This window comes from Calypte anna, unplaced genomic scaffold (assembly GCF_003957555.1).
Source record: "Calypte anna isolate BGI_N300 unplaced genomic scaffold, bCalAnn1_v1.p scaffold_158_arrow_ctg1, whole genome shotgun sequence".
Lineage (NCBI taxonomy): Eukaryota > Metazoa > Chordata > Aves > Apodiformes > Trochilidae > Calypte > Calypte anna.
In genome coordinates, this window is record NW_022045455.1 from 66,946 (window position 1) to 72,945 (window position 6,000).

Sequence of the window (6,000 nt, forward strand, 5' to 3'; positions counted from 1 at the left end):
AGGGAGAAGATGAAATTTATATATATTAAAAAGCAGCAGCTGGAGGCTTTTTTTGTCAGGAATTCTGACACTTTCCCAGTCCTTGCTGGTTTCTGGAGGTGATGGTTTCACCTGCAGCCTCCCAGCTCTCTGGAAAGCAAAAAGGAGCCAGAAATCCCCCAGGGCAGCACAGAGGGGATGGAGATGCTCAGAGAGGAGATGCCACCTCCTGTTGGGCTCTGGGCAGGGAGCAGATGCAATTTATATTAAAATAAAGCAGCAGCTGGAGGCAGGGTGCTGGGATAATGTCAGGAATTCTGACATTTCCCAGTCCCTCCTGGTTTCTGGAGGTGATGGCTTCGCAGGCACTTGTGCTGAAGCAGAAGGTTTCACATTCAGGATTCCTCTTCTGCCTTGGCCCCTTTCCCACTCCTCACACCAGGCTGCAGAACCATCCCTCACTTCTCCAGGACCTCAAAGACCTTTTTTTAACCCACTTGGCTGGGGCTCAGCTCCGAGCAGCCTCTGCTCCCTCCTGGAGCCCAAGGCTTCCCACGGAGATCCTGAAGCCTCCCCACAGCTCCTCCAGACACCAGTGCAAGGAGGTGCCTGGGATCACAGCCCACAGCAGGCAGGTGGGAAAAGGGGGCTTAGGAGCAAAGCAGAACCTTTGATTATCCCAAAAACCTGGGATAATCACCCTCTGGAGTAGTTCCCACTTTTGCCCTGGCAGACAGCAGCTCCCTGATGTGCAAGGCCATGCAATGGGGCAGCAGAACATCTGCTGGGTCCTTACAGCAGCACCTGGGATGTCACCTCTGTGCTTTGGACCTCCAGGATGGTTTTGGGTCAGCAGGAAGCTGCCCACCCCCTCCCAGGGGTTCTCTCCCCAGGACTCCTCTGCCTGAGCACCACAGGGAGGTTCCCAGCACTTTTATGGAGCCCCAACACCCAGAAGCACAAAACCTGAGCTGGGACATCCAGGTGACCCTCTAGGAATTCCCCTCAACCCCCAAAAACCCATTTCTGATGGGGGAAAAGCAGCAAACCCCATGATGGGTGCACAAGTGGGGTGCTGGGACCACCCTGAGTCCCCAGGGCTCTGCAGATTCCTCTGGGCTCCTGTAATAATTTCAGCTCCTGTTTGTTCTGGAAGTCACTAATTCAGCACTCACACCACCAGCCATCAAATTAACAACATTTAAATCTCCAGAACCTCTTCCCCCCCCTCCAAAAATAAAAAAAAAATCCTATTTAAGCTTTGCCCTGCAGCCAGGCAGCCCAGATGTGGCCACAACGAGTGCCAAATCTCTGCTCAGCCCCCCCAAAAAACCAAACAGGGATCGAGGAGGCAGCACAAGGGATGAGGATGAAGGAAAAAGAGCTGGAAAAGATCAAGCTGGGAAGAACCAGCAGGCAGAGAAAGCAGAGCCCACCCAGAACGTGAGTCAAACGTGTCCCCTGCGTGGGTGGGCATCGTGTTCCTGGGGGAGCTGATCCAGGAAGCCAAATGCAGGCAGGAAATAATAAATAAATAGGAAATAAATTAAAAAAAAGGGAAAAGAGAGAGGGTCTGACAGTCAGGATCTGCTTCAGATACTTAATGAAGGAGAAAAGGACAAACGGTTGCTAAGGGAAATGGGACAGATGGCTGGCAGGGAGAACTTGCTGACTCTTGGAGACTTCAAACTCTATTTTTTTTTTCTTTAATTATTTTTTTTTTCTGGGGGGTGGGAAGGGAGGTGTTGCCAGAGGAGAGCCAGGCAAATACAGAGCATCAAACCTGAGCAGATGAGCACTCCATCCTTCCCCTCCCACCTCCAAGTGTCAGGATCCATCACCCAGCAGTGAGAAAGGTCCCAGGAGCTGCACTTGTGCTCAGCAAAATCCTGTCCCCTCCAGCCCTTCCATCCTGCTCCTTTCCAGCCAGTCCTGGGGACACCATTCCCAAGCTCCTGGGCAAGTCAGAGGAGTTGGAAAAGCCAAGGAGGGCATCAGGTTGGTTGGAAAATCCCAGAGCTCCTGTGCTTATCTCTGGTAAGGCCACAGCTTGAGTCCTGTGTCCAGTTCTGGGCCCCTCAGCTCAGGAAGGAGCTTGAGGTGCTGGAGCAGGTCCAGAGAAGAGCAAGGAGGCTGTGAAGGGATCCAGCAGAATTGCTGTGAGGAAGGGCTGAAGGGAGCTGGGGGTGTTGAGGCTGGAGAAGAGGAGGCTCAGGGGAGACCTCATCACTCTCTGCAACTCCCTGAAAGGAGGTTGGAGCCAGGGGGGGGTCGGGGAGGTATCAGTGGGATAAGAGGGCTCGGACTAAAGAATTTTTTCCTAATATCCAACCTAAACCTCCCCTGGCAGAGCTTCAGCTCTGCCAGGGGAGGTTTAGGTTGGATATTAGGAAAGGATTCTCTGCAGAGAGGGTGATCAGGCATTGGAATGGGCTGCCCAGGGAAGTAGTGGATTTCTCCGTGTCTGGAGATCTTTCCAAAGAGCCTGGATGTGGCACTGAGTGCCATGGGCTGGGAACCACGGGGGGAGTGGATCAAGGGTTGGAGCTGATGAGCTCTGAGGTCCCTTCCAACCCAGCCCATTCCATGGTTCTGTGATTCTGTGATCCTCTCACACGCTCTCTCAGACACATTTACACCTCTCCCTGACATTTCAAACCATCTGAGCCTTTTGGCTTCTGCTGCTCTCATCCCTCCCAACCCTCTGCCAGCTCCTTGCTGGCTCCCAGAGCTTCCCAGTTGCTTTCCTGCTCTGTCAGCCCCTCCCAACAGGGCCCAAACTGCAGCCATGGGGCAAGGGGAGAGGGGACGGGGGGGTTCTGCTCCTTTCTGCTTTGCTGGGGGTGGGAGAGGTGGGAAGAGGCTGAGAGATCCTGAGGGCCAGAAAGGAAATCTCTGAAGAGCTGAGAAGAAAAAATGAAAAATAATAATAAAAAATAAAAATAAAAAAGAGGGAGAAGAGGGAGAAGAGGGAGAAGAGGGAGAAGAGGGAGAAGAGGGAGAAGAGGGAGAAGAGGGAGAAGAGGAGGAAGAGGGAGAAGAGGGAGAAGAGGGAGAAGGAGGGAGAAGAGGGAGAAGAGGGAGAAGAGGGAGAAGAGGGGAAGAGGGGAAGAGGGGAAAGAGGGGAAAGAGGGAAAGAGGGGAAAGAGGGGAAAGAGGGGAAAGAGGGAAAGAGGGGAAAGAGGGGAAAGAGGGGAAAAGGGGAAAAGGGGAAAAAGGGAAAAAAGGGAAAAAAGGGAAAAAAGGGAAAAAAGGGAAAGGAAAAAGGGAAAAAGGGAAAAAGAAAAAAGAAAAAAGAAAAAAAGAAAAAAGAAAAAAAAAGGAAAAAAGGAAAAAAGGAAAAGGAAAAAGGAAAAAAGGAAAAAAGGAAAAAGGAAAAAGGAAAAAAGGAAAAAAGGAAAAAAGGAAAAAAAGGAAAAAACGAAAAAACGAAAAAAATATAAAAAATAAAAATAAAATATAAAATATAAAAACATTAAAACATAAAAAATAAAACATAAAATCATAAAAAATAAAACAAAATAAAATAAATTTAAAACCCATCAAAAGCCTTGGCAGCCAAGGCAGCAGAGCTCCCAAGCTGACACACACACACACACACACACACACACACAGCAGCTCCCTGCTGGCATTTGAGGGGTGCAGCACCCTGACTGCGTTTGGGGAACCTCTTCAGCCCTGGGGCTGCCTCCCTCCCTCCCTCCCCAGCCACAGGGCCAGGAACTGGAGGAACTGGTGAAGCCAGGGTGGGCTCCTGGGGCTCTGATCCTGACTCTGCCCTCCGAATCTCCCCTCCCAGGCACCTCCTGGACTTGAACCCAAGCAGAAGGACCTGAGGAGCTGCAGATCTCAGCAGCTCAGGAAGAAAAACCCACCCAGAGCCCTCCCCAGCCCCCCAGCACCCCCCCCGTCCATGCACACCCACACAGCAGCCCTGGGGCTTAGTCCTGAGCAGCAGGGACAGGATCCTCATCCTCCTCCTCCTCCTCCTCCCAGGATTGTTCTGCTCCCACTGCCAAGCAGAGGAGGAGGAGGAATTTTTTCCAGCTGCATCAGCTCCAGCCATGGAGCAGCTCCACATCCCCACCCCTGCAGCAGGAGCAGAGAACCCACCAAATCCCAGACTGGTTTGGGTTGGAAGGGATCTGAATAATCCAGATCCATGGGCAGGGATCCTCCCACCAACCCAGGGGGCTCCACCCATCCAAACCTTCAGCACCTCCAGGGATGGGGCAAAGCACAAGCTTCTGGGGCAACCTGGGGCTTCAAGCACCCTCACCCCAAAGAGTTTCTCCCTAATGTCCAACCTCACTCTTCCAGTTTAATCCATTCCCCCTCATCCCATCCCTCCAGGCTTATCCCAAAATCCCTCCCCAGTTTTCCCTGCAGCGCCCTCCAGGCTCTGGGAGATTCTCTGAAGTCTCACTGGACCCTTCTCCATCCCTGACCAACCCAACTCCCTAGCCCTGGTTCCCCATGGCAGAGGGGCCCCTCCCTCAGACCCTCTGTCCTGGAGCAGAAACCCCCCTGAGCAAGCTCCCAGGGAGCTGGTGGGGGATGCAGGACTGGCTGGGAAGTGTCACCATGCCCCTCGGCCTCTGTGCCACCCCAGGGTATCAGAACCAGCAGTGGGGAGGAGGAGGAAGATGAGGAAGATGAGGCTAGGGGTGAGTGCCCAGCTTGGCCCTGCTCCCCCAGCTTCTGCAGCTGCTGTGTGGGCACCTTGGAGCTGAGCTTGGAGAAGCTTCAGATCTCAGCAGCTCCCACCCTGGGTGCCAACCTGCCAGGGCTGCTGCTGGGATAAAACCCCCACAAACAAACAGATGTTTCAAACATCCCAAGGAGATCAAATCTGGCAGCTCACCCTGTTCCCAGCCTGGCTGCTCTCCAGCTTGGCCTAAACTGGTGCTGCTGGTGGGAGGAGAAGCATCAGACACATTCAGGTCTCTCTCCCATCGAGGGGTTAAGCCAGGAGCAGGCATTGCCCCCTTCTTACCAGCAGCTCAGCTTCAAGTTCAGGGGACACAGCAGCAGGAGGAACCCCAGGGTACTGGGTGAGGGAAACCTGGAGAGGAGCAGCTGCAATCAGGACAGGGGGATTACAGCTCCCCCTGAACCCTGGGGACAGGAGAACAAACCCCATCATCCCACCTCCCATCATCCCTCCTCCCATCATCCCACCTTATCCCACCTCATCCCATCAATCCCACCTTATCCCACCTCATCCCATCATCCAACCCCCATCCCATCATCGCATCCATCATCCCCACCTCATCCCCCCTCACCCTATCATCCCACCTCATCCCATTATCCCCCCTCACCCCACCTCAATCCCATCACCCCACCTCACCCCATCATCCAAACTCTTCCTCCCATCACCCAACCCCATCCCATCATCCCACCTCATCCCCCCTCATCCCATCAGCCAACCTCTCTCTGCCCCCCCATCATTCAAACTCTTCCTCCCATCATCCCACCTCAATCCCACCTCATCCCACCTCATCCCCCCTCATCCCACCTTATCCCACCTCATCCCACCATCCAACCCCATCCCATCATCTCATCATCTCATCCCATCATCCCACCTCATCCTCCCTCATCCCACCTCACCCCATCATCCCACCTCTCTCTCCACCCCATCATCCAAGGTTGGTGGTGACCTTGGCAGTGCTGGGTTCCAGGTTGGATCTGATGATCTGAAAGGACTTTTCCGACCAAAACAATTCTATGATTTTCTTCCAAGACACCAGGAAGATGAACAATGACACTTGCAAAGGCTAAAAAAAATAAAATAAAATAAATTTAAATGTTCTTATGCTTTTCTCTTCAGTATCATCCATCCCTTCCCCCTCACGCTCAGCCTGGAGGTGCTGATGGGGGTCCCCCCCTTCCCCTTTCTGCTCAGGGCACCCAACATCCTTTTTTTTTTTTAGGGACAAAGCCAGGCAAGTTGTGTTCTGCCCACCCTCTGATGGGCACAGGGCATATGGCCACCAGGGCTGCCAGCTGCCTGCATGGTGG